Here is an 18,810-nt window from a genome sequence, read left to right on the forward strand (position 1 = left end):
ACCTGTAGTCTTGGCCATTCTGGAGGCTGAGGCAGGAGATTCGCTTGAACTCAGGAGGCAGAGGTTGCAGTGAGCCGAGATTGTGTCACTGCACTCCAGCTCCAGCCTGGACGACAGAAAGAGACTCTGTCTCAAACAACAGCAACAACAACAACAACAGCAGCAGCAGCAACAACAACAACAACAACAACAAAACACTAAGTAACCATTTAAGGGGAAAAGAATCTGCACAAGCATAATATCCTTCCTACAGGGTCTTGGGTATCAAGTAGAGGAGAGGGGACCATTGGGTTGATTGTAGGGTGATGTGGGGATTTTCAAATTCTTTTCATATATCTGTGCCTCTATATTGCTGTTGTTGCGTTGTTTACTTTAAATACTAATTGGAGGAGTCATCTTCCATTGCTCAACTCTGTACCAACTTGAGTCACTATTTAGTGTCTTGGTACTTGAGGATGCAAGTACTTAGGAATTAATCCACCTGGATTTAATGAGCCAGGCGTGTGACCTTAGATAAACAGGTAAATCTGTTATTCCCCTAGTGAGTGTGACTATAACATTCACTTCTAATTTATTTTCATTAGATAATTATACAGAGTACTTAGCACAGGGTCTGCATCATATTAGAAACTTAGCAAATTTCAGTTCTATTCAAAGCTGGACATCCACAGTGATTACTACAAATTTTTTCTACCCTACTAATTGTGCTGTGTCTTTTTTTTTTTTTTTTTTTTTAAATCAGTGTGCTTTCTAAGTTTAGTACAATAGAGGGAAACAAGGCTGAACTATTGTCAAATAATTGTATATGTTTTTCTTATTTTATGCAACTATTTGGCATAGAGAGCCAAAGATGACTAACTTCATAGTAAGATGGTAATTGAGATATATTCTTGATCTACTCAGATTATTGTCATGTCAAAGAAAATTAATACATATAATATTCTATCATGTATTTTACAGAAAGTATTTTCTATTATGAAAAAATAAAGTTAGCATGTGCAAGACTATAAATTTGGATTAAAACGGCTGCCTTCATTATTTTTCTATTTGTTGTTAGGTGGGTAGCTGGGGCATGGAGTTTAATAATGCTATTCACAACATCAAGAGTAAACTTTTGAATTTGTATTGTAATTTTGAACATATTTTAATAGATAAAAATTTCAAAACAGGTTGAAGTAAATATCTCAGAATCTGTCATGATAATAATCATCATGCGCTATCCATCCTGTCTCCTTAAGAACAGTAATAATTGTCTTTTTTTTTTTTTTGGATACAGAGTCTCGCTCTGTCACCCCGGCTGGGGTGCAGTGGCGTGATCTCAGCTCACTGCAACCTCCCCATCCCTGGTTCAAGCAATTCTCCTGCCTCAGCCTCCTGAGTAGCTGGGGTTACAGGCACATGCCACCACGCCCGGCTAATTTTTGTTTTTTAAGTAGAGACGGGGTTTTACCATGTCAGTTAGGCTGGTCTTGAACTCCTGACCTCGTGACCCTCCCGCCTCAGTCTCCCAAAGTGCTGGGATTACAGGTGTGAGCCGCTGAGCCCAGCCAAGAACAGTAGTAATTGAATATAAAAAGTCTACGTTGGTAGATTTCAGTAACAAACTCTCTGCATTTTTGATGTGGACAATCCATATTCTCAGTGCTGGCTACAGTTGTATTTTGCCGCAGTTGCTGACTCTAAAGGTCATCTGATGTGATAGCTGAAATTCTGCAGGTCAGGTGGGTGGACAAATTACTGTGAGCAAGTCATGAACAGATGAATCTCTGGAACTATGTTGGGTTTTATCTTTGGAAAATTTTGGTCCCATAGTACTTTGAAAGTTATTTTTAAAACTTCTAGGCCGGGCGCGGTGGCTCAAGCCTGTAATCCCAGCACTTTGGGAGGCCGAGACGGGCGGATCACGAGGTCAGGAGATCGAGACCATCCTGGCTAATACGGTGAAACCCCGTCTCTACTAAAAAATACAAAAAACTAGCCGGCGCGTTGGCGGGCGCCTGTAGTCCCAGCTACTTGGGAGGCTGAGGCAGGAGAATGGCGGGAACCCGGGAGGCGGAGCTTGCAGCGAGCTGAGATCCAGCCACTGCACTCCAGCCTGGGCGACAGAGCGAGACTCCGTCTCAAAAAAAAAAAAAAAAAAAAAAAAAAAAAAAAAAAAAAAAACTTCTAGATTTATGATAATAGGAGAGAAAGAAAATTGCAATTTTGTATCTTCCTTGTACTATTTTTGTAGTTTGTGCCTAAAAAATTAGCTGTTAGATGGCATAAAGGATTACATTAGTTTTATACATTTATTAATACATTACATTCATATTTTAACCTGTTCTCAGGGCCCACACTATTTACTAGAATGCTATTAAAGAACAGAGTATATGAATCTCTCCTTGATAGTAATTTATAGTCTATAGATAACATGAAACATGTGACAAGTTGACAAAATCAAATAGTGTAAGAATATATGCAAAATGGAATGAGACTGTAGATTAATGAAGCTAAATTTTCTTTTTTAAACTTTTTCCCTTCCAGCTTTTATTTTAGGTTCAAGAAGTACATGTGCAGGTTTGTTACATGAGTAAATTGTGTGTCATGAGGGTTTGGTGTACAGATGATTGTGTCACCCAGGTAATCAACGTAATACCCGATAGGTGGTTTTTTCAGTCCTCTCTCTCCTCCTACCCTCTGCTCTCAGGTAGGTCCTGGTGTCTGCTGTTCCCTTCTTTGTGTCCATTTGTACTCAGTGTTTAGCTCCCACTTATTAGTGAGAACATGTAGTATTTGGTTTTATGTTCCTGCGTTAATTTGGTTAGCATAGTGGCCTCTAGCTCCATCCATGTTGCTGCAAAGGATACAGTTTCATTCGTTTTGAAGGCTGTATAGTATTCCATGGAGTATATGCACCACATTTTCTTTATGCAGTCAAAACCCACTTATGGGCATCTAGGTTGACTCCACGTGTTTACTATTGTGAATAGTGCTGCCATGAACATATGTGTGCATGTCTTTCTATATATGCATTCAGTATGCTGTTAATCAGCTTAACAGTGAGAAGAAGCATTGATTAGGGTACCTGGAAATGATGGACCTTTCATTACGCTTTGGAGGGGTGCTGTTGCTATAGTAGATACTTTTATGGACATGGAGGTTAGCGCTATGACTCCCTACAGGAAGATGTCTTACTGAGGAGAATTGGGTCTCAACAGGGCTGCTACATTGCAAAAACTATAAGCTCAACTGAACCATTAAAATGGTATGGCATGGAAGAACACCTGAATTCAGAAATGTGACCAAAAGTGGTGTGAAATAAAATCAATAAAATCCATCAAGACATCACACAGCATATATTCTGGGCTATGAAGCAGGACATTTGCCCTCAGCTGTAGAGAAATTAAACTGAGCCACTTGCAATATGAGCAAAGCTAGCAATTCACACATGTTATGAAAGAATGGCTGGGAGTTCCTTTTTGGTATTCAACTGCCTTGCAATGCATCCTAGATACAATAGACTGGAGAATAAAGAAGGAAACATATTTTTGAGCACTTTTGATGAGTAAGTTTTGTGCAAGACTCCTTCTATTGATCTTCATGGCTGCTGCATGAGTCCTCACTGTTCATATTTACCGTTAAGGTAAGTGAGGCTCAGAGACCCTGAGTAATTGGGACACATCAGAGTCAGAGGCAGAATTCACAGCCAGGACTCTTTAATTTACTCTCCTGTGCTTATCTCAAAATACCATGTTTCTCAAGAAGCAAGCACTCCCCTACATCTCAGCAGAAAGCAGCCAAGCTATGATATAACTAAAAATGACTTGTGAACTGAACTACATTAGGATACGAAATACGCTCTTTTAACTAACAAGTAATTCCTGGTAAAACTCCAACATTCCTGACCTTGCTCCCCTCATCCTGTTTCTCAGATGATCCCCCTCTTGATTCAACTCTGACATGCTGGTATTCCTTGTAACTCGATCCTAGATCTTTCAGATCATATTCTACACACTCTTCCCCAGCACTCTCATCCCTTCCACGGATACACTTATATTAGGTTAGTGCAAAAGTAATGGCAGCTTTGCCGTTAAAAGTAATGGCAAAAATGCCATTATATTAGGTTGGTGCATAACTAAGAGAGTTACTATTAGGTTGGTGCAAATGCAATTACTTTTGCACCAACCTAATGGTAACTCTCTTAACCAAACTCTGCGTAACCAATGTGCTGGCTTCACTGATACTCACTGTTCCATGGTAAAATGTATTCATTGATTCCCATAGCATGTTCAGCCACTGTGCCTGGTTGCCTACATTTTTCACTTTTCCTTCTTCCAGTAGAGCTGTGTGCTTTTCTTTGTCAGTGGTTTTTGTTCCCAAACCTGTTTAGGCCAGTTGCATATGTTACTATATTGTGTATTTTTTGTTGTGTATTTTGGTAATTGAAAATAAATTCACCTGTAATCCCAGAACTTTGGGAGGCCAAGGCAGGTGAGGCCAGGAGTTCGAGACCAGCCTGGCCAACATGGTGAGACCCTGTCTCTACTAAAAATGCAAAAATTAGCCGGGCTTGGTGGCAGGCACATGTAGCCCCAGCTACTCGGGAGGCTGAGGCAGGAGAATCATTTGAACCTGGGCGGCAGAGGTTGCAGTGAGCTGAGATCATGCTACTGTACTCCAGGCTTGGAGACAGAATAAGACTCCATCTCAAAAATAAATAATAAAATAAAAAAGAAAAATTCATGCAAAGATAGTTGTTTCTATAAAAATCAAGTAGAATGGATTGGAAAAATTTGATAGAGAAAGTCACTTAAAAATTTTACTGTTGATTTTTTTCTTTCTCTTTTTTAGAGACAGGGTCTTAGTCTGTTGTTGCACAGGCTGGAATGCGATAGTGTCATCAGAGCTCACTGCAACCTTCAACTCCTGGGCTCAAGTGATCCTCCCATCTGTGCCTCCCTAGTAGCTGGGACTACAGATGCTGGGACTACTACCACCATACCCAGCTAACTGTATAAATTTTATACAGACAGAGTCTCACTATGTTGCTCAGGCTGGTCTTGCTGTTGATTTAAGGATATAAAAAAGTAAGGAAGAAAAATAAAAATCCACAATTCTGCACGAATATATTTTTCACAAGTGTTTTTATGTTCTCATTTTACTTAAAAAAAAAAAACAAAGCCAGAAACAATGAAATAATGTATTGGGAATAAACTCTACACAAGAAAGATAATGGAAAACAAAAGGCAGTAAACCTATTTTGAAAGACTGAAAAATCGTTTGTGTTTTTTAAGTTAGGATAAAATATTTAAAGTATATGACTATTTCATGCTTTTACCTTCAGCTAACTTTTTTAGTTAAAAAAAAAAAACAGGAAAATTCGGGAAAGTTAATGAGTACAATATTTACAAAGGGTGAGGAGGGCTTAGAGAAACCAACAAAAGAGTAATGCAGTGCAACAGATCTATTGACAGTGAGGGAGCCTCTGCCTCCTTTATACTTAAGGAAACCCAGGGAATGAAGCCATATGGACAACATGGCCTTTTGTGATGGACGAGTTGAAGCTACCCAGCAAGAAAGAAGCCAAAAATTAAGCCACCAGCCTCCTCTTCTCCTGCCTCTGACTCCTGCTAGTGCACACTGCTGCAGAGATGAACAGGAGATATATAGCATAATCTATCACTTTTGTCGTTTATATCCACTCTTGATTTTTTATATGGGTAGGAAATTTATGCACTCAATGTGATGAATTCCCAAGACTGATTAGATAATGTAACATTTTAAGGGAAATATCAATTAGAACATATTCCCCTCTGTAAATCTAAAATATTAGCAACACCATTGTGTGCTCTCTGCTCCTTAGAGCATTTGGTAAAGGGACTGTTCACAGAAGTGTGGACAGGACTTAATGGCACCAAGAAAAGATATAGGGCTTTACTCTTTCTTCCCTCTCTAAGCTTTACTCTTCTTTTTCATTTTTTTCATTTTGTTTTTCTTTTCTTTTTTTTTTTTTTTGAGACAGAGCTTCATTCTTTTTCACTCTTTCTCCCAGGCTGGAGTGCAGTGACGCTATCTCAGCTCACTGCAACCTCTCCCTCCCGGATTTAAGTGATTCTCCCTCCTCAGCCTCCCGAGTAGCTGGGACTACAGGCGCATGCCACCACACCCGGCTAATTTTTGTACTTTTAGTAGAGACTGGGTTTCACCATATTGGCCAGGTTGGTCTCAAACTCCTGACCTCAGGTGATCCACCCGCCTTGGCCTCCCAAAGTGCTGGGATTCCTGACCAGCTTTTCTCTTCTGAAAGAGCCGTGGCAGATGCTTCCAAGAGAGGGTGGCTGTATGTAAAGAGCTACTTCCCTTCTTTGCTCCCAGTTTTTCATGTAACAGAAGCCCATCTTTTTTAATCAAAAGGAGTGGAGGAGGAGGACAAATCTTTTCCTTTTGTCTTTGTCCATAGAAATAGATTGTTATTCTTTTGTGTATGTCTGTAGGTATATATATGTAATATACAGTCAGGTGCTGCATAATGACATTTGCGCCAATGACGGACCATATATAAAATGGTGGTTCCATTGATTATAATGGAGCTGAAAAAATCCAATTGCCTAGTGACATCATAGCTGTTGTAATGTTGTAGCACACTTTATTTTTAATAAATTTATTGTAGCCTAAATGTACAGCATTGATGAAGTTTATAGTAGTGTACGGTAATGTCCTAGGCATTCACCTTTACTCAGAGAAACTTCCTGTCATGCAAGCTCAATTCATGGTAACAATTCTTTTTTTTTTTTTTTTTTTTTTTTTGAGATGGAGTCTCGCTCTTGCCCGGGCTGGAGTGCAGTGGCCGGATCTCAGCTCACTGCAAGCTCCGCCTCCCGGTAACAATTCTATAGAGATGTACCATTTAAAAAAATCCATATTTTTACTATGTTTTGATATGTTTAGATACACAGATACTTACCATTGTGTTACAACTGCCAACAGTATTCAGTACAGTAGCATGCTGTACAGGTTTGCAGCCTGGGAACAATGGTCTATATCATATAGCCTAGGGCTGCAGTAGGTGATACTGTGCTTGTGTAAGTATACTCGATGATGTTGGCACAACAACAGAATTGCCTAATGATGCATTTCTCAGAACATATCCCTGTTGTTAAGCGACATGTGACTGCATTTTCAAAAACTAACATTTTCAGCAGTTTTCAGCTCTCCCTATAAACACCGAAATAAAAATAAAAATGTAAGCATTTGTCAAGAAACAGTGAGACATTGAGAAGTGGCTAAATTAATGAAATTATCATTTGCATATAGAAAATAACATAAGTTGATTATTGGTACATGCTCAGAAATCTGTAAGAAGATATTTCATAGCATACCTGGAATATTATGAAAAATTTTATATTTTCGCATGGATAATTATAATCAATTTGTGATTCTCTATTTCTGTATAAAGACCTGTCTTTGAATTGTGCTCTACATGTACACACAGAAAAAAATACTCATTGTGTATTTCAACCATTTATAATTGTTCAATAATACTAAGTAGAATGGCATGAATAATTTGTCATTGGCATTAGCCTGTATTTTTGTAACTATGAAGATTATTTTTAACTAAATCATACTATCAGATGTTTTTGATGAGAATCGCTCCTGTGAAGCTCTTTGCCAGAAACATACACACCCAAACACACACTTTTTAACTGTATGGATTATTCAATTTAAGTTGACATGAAAATGTACTTCGTAAATTTGCTAATGAAAGACAATCTTTGAGATAAGCAAAACAAGGCATTGACTACAATTTGACCAAACCAGCCTTTTTCAAAACTGTGAGATCAATCAGTTCCTTGCAAATCATCAGTAAATCTGATGTATAACATTACATTTTTATTTTTACAGATTTTAATTTCTTGGTTTAATTACTCTGCATTCCTCTGGTTAGAAAAACAACCTGATGAGTTATTTTTATTTATAGCGTTTCCATTCAATGTGCTTATGATTATGTTTCAGTGCACTGGAAATTTGCAATCATCTATTTCAGTGCCTTTAAAGTTTTCTTTTTTGAAATTAAGCTTTTGATAAAGGTTAAAGAACTGTTTTTTTTTTTTTTTTTTTTGAGACGGAGCCTGGCTCTGTCGCCCAGGCTGGAGTGCAGTGGCCGGACCTCAGCTCACTGCAAGCTCCGCCTCCTGGGTTTACGCCATTCTCCTGCCTTAGCCTCCCAAGTAGCTGGGACTACAGGCGCCCGCCTCGTTGCCCGGCTAGTTTTTTTTTTTTTTTTGTAGTTTTTAGTAGAGATGGGGTTTCACCGTATTAGCCAGGATGGTCTCGATCTCCTGACCTCGTGATCCGCCCGTCTTTTTTAAAGATAAAATATTATTTGCTAAGATGCTCAGTAAGGAAATTTGCAAATATGTGTATTACAAAATCATTACAAAGAGATGACATTATAATTTGTATTTGGCAAAATCATTCAGTTTTATAATCATTAGACCTTTATTGAGTATTTCTAAATGAAGACCTGTGTGGCACAGTTTTTCACAAGACAACTTCAATTCATGCTCAGAAATGTATAAAGTTGATGTTAGTAATACAAAAGAAGTCTACTCTTGTTTAGTAGGCACCTTGTGAGCAATGTAACCATTGGGCTATATCAGCACACATTTCAGATTCTTTAGCTTGGCTTAAAAGACCTCTCATGGCCTCCTTCTCCAGTCCTACTCTGATCACTACTCTTTGACAGCTGTGCTGATCTTACTTGAATTTCTCTAAATGCCTTGTTCTCTTTGGTTTCTGGTCTTCTTGTATGCTTGTTCTTCTCCCTATCTTGACCTCCCTTCCTGCCCCTACATTGCCAACTTTTCACTGAACCAAGTCCAAATAATCTTTCAGGCACCAGTCTAAATGTCATCTTAGGCATTTAATGATGCCCAACAACTGTTTATTAAATGCATTATCTGGTCCCACTTGACTAGGGTAGGCTATCTGGCTACATATATGTTCTTATTGCCCCTTCAAATGCTAAGACAGTGCTCGTCAACTATTACTGTAATTTCTTTTTAAATTTTTTTAAATGTATTTTTATTCCTATTTATTTATTTATTTTAACTTTAAGTTCTGCAATACATGTGCAGAACGTGCAGGGTTGTTACATAGGTATACATGTGCTATGGTGGTTTACTGCACCTATCATCTCGTGACCTAGGTTTTAAGGCCCGCATGCATTAGCTATTTGTCGTGATGCTCTCCCTCCCCTCCCCCGGCACCGCCCGACAGGCCCCAGTGTGTGTTATTCCCCTACCTGTGTCCATGTGTTCTTATTGTTCAATTCCCACTTATCAGTGAGAACATCGGTGTTTGGTTTTCTGTTCCTGTGTTAGTTTACTGAGGATGATGGCTTCCAGCTTCATCCTTGTCCCTGCAAAGGACATGATCTCATTCCTTTTTGTGGCTGTATAGTACCACATATGATATACACATAGTAATATACTATGTGTATAATACCACTATGATATACACATAGTGTATATCATACACATAGAGTGGTGTGTGTGTACCACATTTTCTTTATCCCATCTATCATTGATGGGCATTTCGTTTGGTTCCATGTCTTTGCTATTGCGAATACTGTTGCAACAAACATAAGTGTGCATGTATCTTTATAATGGAATGATTTATATGCCTTTGAGTATATGCCCAGTAATGGGATTGCTGGGCCAAATGGTGTTTCTGGTTCTAGATCCTTGAGGAATCGTCACAATGTCTTCCATAATAGTTGAACTAATTACATTCCCACCAACAATGTAAAAGTGTTCCTATTTCTCCACAGCCTCACCAGCATCTGTTGTTTCTTGGTTTTTTAATAATTATTACTGTAATTTCTTATGTAATGCACCTGTCTCCCTTGCAGGATATTTAGCTCAGAGAAGGCAAAGCAATGACTATCATGTTTCTCCTTTAAATTCTGCCACCTGTCACCAAGACTGCCCTGTAATAGATGCTCATAAACATTTAGGTAAATGAATCATTTAACAAATCAGACTCATTATGGATCACAAAATATTTTAATGCATCATCTAGAAGAGGTAAGGAATGTAAGTGGGGCAGAGCCCTCAGCATGTTACAAATAACACAGCATGTTGGGACATTAGATCCAGAGGACCACTTCAGAGGGTGGAGATGGTCAGAGGTTGTGGAGAAGCTGTGTTTCTACGTCATGTGAAACTGGTGTGGCCACTGGACTCTTCAGCAGGACAGGCCTTGGCATTTTACCTTTCTAGAGCATGCATATGCTGTGTTGCTTCCAAGCTGGTGCATCGAGTAATTTCCTTGTTGAAAGAACTCCCACCAAAGCATTAGCAGTCTGTACACCCAGTTCACAGCGCAGCAACTCGGGCTGCTGAAGACGCTCAGCTTGGTTCACACAGTTGATCTTTCTGCCTGGAAGTCACACCTGACAGTGTTCAGAGTTCATATTTTTTATACTAATGAAATCAAGAATTGTAAAGAGCCCTAAGGTCAGAAGTGACCCATGCAGTGATGGGAATGTAGCAGTGAAAGATATATATATGAATGAAGTAATTGCCAATTTGGTCACTATAATTTCCCACTTGGTTTAAATGAGATTTTCCTTGCTCACAATCAGCATGTGAACCAGTGCCCCTGCGGGGGCACTGCCAGGCTCAGAGCTGTGCTGTCTGACTGGTTTTTGCATTCTTAAATATTCCTTTTCATTCCTGCTGTCCCCATACTCCTCATGCCAGACACTTTCATCTTTAAATCCAGTTGTTTTTGTCAATATTATTAGAATGACAAATCATATCCTGTAGATTGTCAAATGCATTTATTTACAACAGGCTCCGTAAAAGCTCTCTGAAGTCTGGGGTTGGAAGAGCAACAACTAACAACTTGCCGGCAGAATCTTTAATCAAATTAAATTGGGGTTTCTAAGCCTTAATATAGGACCCCATCAGGTAATGCCGAGCAAGGCTTCACCTTCTGCAGAGGTTGTAGACAGCGAGCCTGTCACATGACTGCTCTGCCTGCAAGGAGCTCAGGCCAAGAACTTCGCCTGTCATTTCCATTTCCTTATGAAAACCAGCTACTGATGCTTTGAAGAACTGAATACCAATTAGACCATTTAGGGCATGAAGGTAATTTAGTGGGTTAAGAAACAAAAATACTATCATCAATTCTGTTGCTTACAGCAAATTAGCAGGTGGTCCGGAGAATGAGAAAGGCGATGCACTTTCATGAGCCCAGTTTCCCAAGGTGCAATGAGAAGACATGTTCATCACTGAAAGCAGGCATAGCTTTTGGACATGTTAGCACTTATTTTTTTTTAAGTGTGGAAACAACTCTTAACTTTCCTGTGAATCAGAACTGAAGCTGGGTAATAATTTTCCTCCCTGGTTGAGGTGACCTTTAATTCCCAATTCAAAACTGTATTATATTGACTAGAAAGTACAGATATCAAACCAAACAATTATGCATGTACATTTTTTTCTGACAGGAATAAAGCCATTTTATACTTTATGAATGACAATTCAAAGAGGTTCACAGATGATTTGATCACCTTATCCAATTTACATAAATGCAATGTAAAGAGAGATTTATGTTGCCAAACTGGACAGGGTAAATTTTTGAGTTTTCTTAAAGTGCTCTGCAAACTGTTGTTTTCTTACTCTCCACCCCAGTTTTCTCAACACATGGGCTCTACTGGATTTATTGTCTCTGAGTGGGAAACTGATGGAAAGACCTAAATAAAGGACTCAGTGTAAAACGTGGGAATCACTGAACAGAAGCAGGCTTCAAAGTGACTTGCCTTATCAGAAGCCAAAAATGATTAAATCTATAAGAGTTAAAATCGTGTGATGCTGGCATAAATAGATCAATGAAACAATTTACATAGCCATTAAAGAGACTCTAATGTGATGCATATAATTAAAATGAAAAGGAATGGATTATTTAAAAAATTACTGGGATAGTTAAGCTGAATGCAGTGGCTCATTCTTTAGTCCCTGCCACTCCAGGGGGCTGAGGCAGGCAGATTGCTTGAGGTCCCTTTAGGGCTTCAGTGCACTATGATTGCACTTGTGAGTAGCTGCTGCATTTCAACCTGGACAACACAGCGAGACCGTGTCTCTTAAAAAAAAAAAAAAATTATCATGTAAGCTAGTTAGACCTCACGGGGATCTTAACCTTGCTTGATTTGTAAATGTAATGAAAACTTAATTTGAGCTATTTACTATAAATGCATATTGTCCTAATCTCTTTGTGCTGCTCTAACAGAATACCTGAGACTGGGTAATTTATAGAGAACAAAAATTTATTTCTCATAGTTCTGGGGCTGGGAAGTGTAAGATCAAGGTGCCAACATCTGGTATCTGGTGAGAGTCTTCTTGCTATGTCCTCATGGCAAAAGAATGGAAGACGGTGAACTCACTCCTGCAAGCACTATTCATTTATTTATTTAATTTTTGAGACAGGATGTCGCTCTGTCACCCAGGCTGAAGTGCAATGGCGTGATCTCAGCTCACTGCAACCTCTGCCTCCCAGGTTCAAGCAATTCTCCTGCCTCAGCCTCCTGAGTAGCTGGGACTACAGGCTTGCACCACCAGCCCAGGTAATTTTTGTATTTTTGGTAGAAACGGGGTTTCACCATGTTGCCCAGGTTGGTCTCGAACTCCTGACCTCAGGTGATCCACGCGTCTCAGCCTCCCAAAATGCTGGGGTTATAGGTGTGAGCCACCAAGCGCAGCCTTCACAAGCCCTTTTTATAGAGGCATTAATTCATTAATGAAGGCAGAGCCCTTATGACCTAAGCACCTCCCATTACTCCCCACCTCCCAACACTGTGGCAATAAGGATTACGTTTTCAACATATTAATTTTGGGGAAGACATTCAGACCATAGCACCTATATTAAAGAAAAACATAACTTAATTGCAGCTAATCAGAAGTGGCCAATAAACTTACATAACTAGAGACCTTACATAACTAGAGACCTTACATAACCAGAAACCTTATTTGGTTAGACCAAATAAGGCAACTGTATAACTGTAACCAATCAAATGTTTTCTTTGCTTTACTTCCTTGTTAATCCTATAAGGTCCTTTCTCTTGTGTTTTCCTGATGGAGATTCTGAAACACTTCTGATTTGGAGCTGCCTGATTTGTGAATTAATGTTTGCTCAAGGCAACTCTTTAGAATTTTGTTGTGCCTCAGTTTACTTTTTTAACAAAACAGACACACACATACACATACATACACACACACACACATCTTGGAATTTTTATCAAACCAAACATGAACAAATTTTGAACTGTTTTAAAATTTGTACTGGCCGGTCGCGGTGGCTCACGCCTGTAATCCCAGCACTTTGGGAGGCCGAGACGGGCGGATCACGAGGTCAGGAGATCGAGACCATCCTGGCTAACATGTTGAAACCCCGTCTCTACTAAAAATACAAAATACTAGCCGGGTGAGGTGGCGGGCGCCTGTAGTCCCAGCTGCTCAGGAGGCTGAGGCAGGAGAATGGCGTAAACCCAGAAGGCGGAGCTTGCAGTGAGCTGAGATCCTGCCACTGCACTCCAGCCTGGGCGACAGAGCGAGACTCTGTCTCAAAAAAAAAAAAAAAAAAAAAATTGTACTGAAATAGTCGATATCACAGTAAAATCTACAAATGTATTAGATGCCTAAATAAAGGTATTTCTGATTTCTCCAGAAGAAATAGTCTTCAGAAGAAATGATGTAGTAAACCCTAGTACACTAAGTCACACACAATATATCTTCTGTATATCAAAGGCACTACAAAAAAGTGTAAAGATCCATGACAAACTAAAAGAAATTACAACATTTATGACAAAATAATAGTTAATAGATATTTAAAATATATATGTCATACAAATCTTGAGAAAGAAAATAAAAACAAAATCAGAAAAAGATATGGACGGGTATTTTAAAGGAAAATGAAATACTGATTATGACTAAACTTAGGATAAATTCACCAGTAATTTTTAAAAAATCAATTAAATACCAGGCTATAGTGAGCACTCAAAATATGCCAATTGATTGAGGGTATGATGAGACAGAGCGGGAGGAGCATGCTTACTAAACGGGCTCCCTTCTTGTGAGCTCACCAGGTTTGGTTGGGTTACTGGCCACGTCCAGGATTGTTTTGCCTGCACAAGGTGAATCAATCATTTCGACCTGGGTTTTGCAAAAGAGAAAAGATTTATTTGCAAGGCCGCTGAGTGAGAAGGTGGAAGAACAATTTTCACATCCTCCTCCCTGAAGACAAGGTTTATCATGGGTTAGGGAAGTGGGATGGTTTAAGGAATGGGGAAATGCTATTGGCAGTGGAGAAAAATGGGAAAAAATTAAGTAACAAGTTAGTTCTCGGCAAGCATAGTCAGGGTTGATGGTATTTCCTAGGACATATGTACAGAAAGTGGTGACGCTAGCTCACTATAGCCTAGTATTTAATGGATTTTTTTTTAAATTACTGGTGAATTTATCTTAAGTTTAATAGTAATCGGTATTTCAATTTCCCTTAAAATGTCCATGTATATCTTTTTAAATTATATTTTGTTTTTGTGTTCTTTCTCAAGATTTGTATGACATGTGTATTTTAAATATCTCTCAATTAACTATCAAGCTGTCCTAAATCTTGTAAATTTTTTTTTTTTTTAGTTCGTCATTGATCTTTATACTTTATCATAGTGTCTTTGATATACGGAAGATATATTGTGTGTGGCTTCAATGGTGATCTGAGGGTGGAGTTTGTGGTCTTCCAAAGTCAAAAGGTCATTTCTTGGGCATTTGTACAGTCCAATTGAGGGGTCCATGGTCTCAGCTGGTTTGAGCTGGACAAGGGCTGGTCCAAGTTCCTGAAAACCAATTGAAGTGACCATTACCATGGTGACCTATGAATGTTATCTATAATGTAGCCAGGGAAGGTTAAGTTTTAGTGTTCATCAGTGTCGGCTTCAGCAACCATGGCCTTCAGCTTCATGGAAAAAGGAAAAAAAAAAATTAACAAAAAGCAAATGACCAGAAGCAAGCAGGGCAGGCAGACCTGATCAAATTAACCTCTCAGTTTCCGTTGTGCCCATCTATGGATGGCCAGAGCTTCTGCTGGCTGCCATTCTATTTGGCCGCTTCCCCAGGTTTCAGACAACCGCTTGGCCTTTTGTCCATCTAGAAAGAGATGGTGTAGCTTTCTCGTGCTGCTGGCCTCAGAACTCTGCCCCGTGCCCTGTCCGTGTGCTTGACATTCACCTGCAGCTTTGTACAGAATGCCTCAATTGCCCTATCAAGTTGGGCATCAGTTTCCCATGAAAATATATCATGCTAAATAAGACAACCTTAAAAATTGTTTTTTGTATGGAAACTTGACATTATGCTATGAAAATTATATGTTGGCTAGCCCTAAAATAAAAAGAAATTTTAATATATGTTATATTTAACTATGTTTAATTTTTATAATATGTTATATTTAATATCTGTTTAAGTTTTTTCACTGACACTGACAAAACAAACAGAAACATAAGCTAAGAAATTGAACCTTGCAACAGTGACAGAGAAGAGCACCATTAAACTAGAAATGTTGTAGAAACACTGATGAACCCTAACCCTGACCCTAACCCTAAGCCTGTGCATTGTGTGCTGTTTTCTCTCAGTGAATGGAACTGTTTGTCAAAAAGAGATCTCTGTAAGCAAGTATTTAGAACAAACTTCTGACGGATATTTCTTACTGAACAAGAAAAATATTTCTGGCATATCTCACTTGAGGAAAATTCTCCCTGAAAAAATAAGTATAAAACAGAAAACGATATAGTGACCATTAAGATAGGCATTTAAGAATATGAGAAACAACCTTGATTCATAAATTCAGAAACTAAGAATAGAAGTAAACATCAACAACAAAACCAAACCCAGGAATAAAGACAGTTGACGGAACAAAAAAGAAAGAAAAAGACAAAATGGTGTCAGAAAGTAATAACAATTTATACAATATCCAAAGGAGGATAAATTGAATTTTAACTTTGAATATTGATAAAAGGCAGGATAGCAGTCTTTAGCAGGATAGCATAAAAATGGGACTTTAAAAAAGGAGTGAAAAAGCAAAAATGGAAAGTAGTAGAAAAAGGAGGCAGAAAAAGAAAGAATAACATTCATAGTATTTTGCTTACTGAAGAACAGCAAAAAAAGTAGAAAAGAAATATTTAAATTTATAATCTAATAAAACTTTCTATATACATGGATTAATGTGTTGCATATGTGTGTTCATATTGTGTATACATGTATACACATATGTATTACATATATGCATATATACACATCTATTGTATATACATTACATGTTACATAATATACATATATGTACATACACACATTCTGTACACATATGTATTATGTATATATACATGTGTATCACATATATACATATGTGTGTATATATATCTACACACATACATTTACCTGCATGCACAGACACCCACATATCTTCTAAAGTCAGTAACATCTTATTTAATGAGAAAGAGTAGTAATGTTTCCAAGAATTAGGGCAGTATGCCCACAACATCTGCTTCTATTCAGTACATTAATGCAAGTATTAATCAATGCAATTAATCAAGAGAAATGGCTGAGGCATAAGAATAGGTAAAGAAGTAAAACTATCTTTATTTGTAGCTGACAGGAACATATACCTGGAAAACTCTTAAAAATTAATGGTGAAACAAACTTTTAAAATTCAGCAAGTTATTTAGATGTGTAATTAACACACAATTAATAGGAGTATTTGAAGAAAAGTTTAAAACATTTCTGAAAAACACTAGAGTAGACTTAAACAAATGGAAAGACATTTCTTGTTTTCAGATAGGGCAATCCAAAATCATAAAGATGTTAGTACTGCCTAAATTTTTCTCTAAATTTTAACTCATACCTTCCAAAAAAATAGCTATTATTTTTAATGGAATTAGGCTAGGTCATACTAAAGTTCATGTGGAAAAAAATAACCGTAAGAATAGCAATGAAAATAATGAAAACGGAAAAGTAGGCGGGAACAAGCTTTTCCAGACATTACTATAAATTCTCTATACCTCAAGTAATTTGGCATTGATGCATGGAATGACAAATGAAATTGTGAAATAGAATAGAGAGCCAAGAAACAAACTCAGATACGTATGGAAATTTAGTGTATGATAAAGGCTGCAGATGAACTTATAATAAATGGTGCTTGAAAACTTAGTAGGCAGTTACAAACAGATAGAGTTAATTCCATAATTAACAGTGAAATGCACTATTCCCCCAAAATATAAATCAAAATAGCATAAAGAACAAATGATAATGTCACATAGCATATAATTTAGTATACAATATCACGAAAGAAAGAGAATGTTGTTGCTTACTGGTAAGTGTTAAAAAAAAGTCAGGAAGTAAACTTTGCTATGTAATATTATAGGCACAAATCTGTGAAGAAAACAAAATTTCTAGAGAGATGGTCAAATTTATCATCATTAAAAACTGATAGAACAGACAGTTAAAAATAACCAAGGATAAAGATCTTTTGAAGATTATTAATACCCCATATTTAATAGATAAGCATAGAACTTTACATCCATGCTGTGTTGGGTGCTACCTACACTTATAGAAAAAGTGAAATAACTTTCCATTTTTGTTACGATTTAAAGGTACCATTTGGTAGAAATGACATATATAACTTATGAAGTATGTGTACAAACAGACATATTTATATATTTCATGCATATTATGCATATAAAAATGAAAGCATATTCTAAAATATGTCAAATATGTCAAAATTGAATACAGTCAATGTTATATAAAATCCTTCTATTATTCATGTTCCTGTTAAAAGTATGATAAAATACAGTTTAATAAACAAGAATATAAGTGACTTTAAATTTCTTTTGGAGGATATTATTTTTAGACTTATGATAAAATAATTTTCACAAGATAAATGTTAAGATGTATTATGTTTATGACTGAATAAATATATATATTTCTGATTATAAATCCATTCAACTTAAATGTAACTATTTAAAATATAGTAAGTATATAAGGAAATACGTAAAAATTACCCGTAGTTCCTCTAAAAAGAGATAACCACTTTGCTATTTTGTGGAAATCCCTTCAAGTTACTTAATCTATTATTTGACCACTATGTGAATAATGGCTGTAAAATTTTCTATTGTACTAAAATACTTAATATTTTATTGATGGACATTTGAGAGGCTCACATTTTTTCATTTTTATTAAAAATTATAAACAAGATGACACACTCCTATACTTTTCTAATAATTACCAATAACACATTTTAAAATGTGTATGTCCTGTCTCAAAGTGTTTAAAAATATTTTATCCTGTGAAATTCTATAATTAAACAGAGATACTGATAAATTAAGAGGGTTCTTTTCATGACAAGGATGATAGATAATAATTTATTGTTTTTTTTTTAAAGAGTTTAGTAAGTGGAATTGATAGAGACAATATACACTTTCTGTAAAAAATTGCATATTAAAAAGTATAATAGGCCAGGCACGGTGGCTCACGCCTGTAATCCCAGCACTTTGGGAGGCCGAGGCCGAGTGGATCATGAGGTCAGGAGATCGAGACCCTCCTGGCTAACACGGTGAAACCCCGTCTCTACTAAAACTACAAAAAGTTAGCTGGGCGTGGTGGCGGGCGCCCGTAGTCCCAGCTACTCGGGAAGCTGAAGCGGGAGAACGGGGTGAACCTGGGAGGTGGAGGTTGCAGTGAGCAGAGATTGCACCACTGCACTCCAGCCTGGGCGACAGAGCGA

This window comes from Trachypithecus francoisi, unplaced genomic scaffold, assembly GCF_009764315.1.
Source record: "Trachypithecus francoisi isolate TF-2019V2 unplaced genomic scaffold, Tfra_2.0 Lachesis_group10, whole genome shotgun sequence".
Taxonomy (NCBI): domain Eukaryota; kingdom Metazoa; phylum Chordata; class Mammalia; order Primates; family Cercopithecidae; genus Trachypithecus; species Trachypithecus francoisi.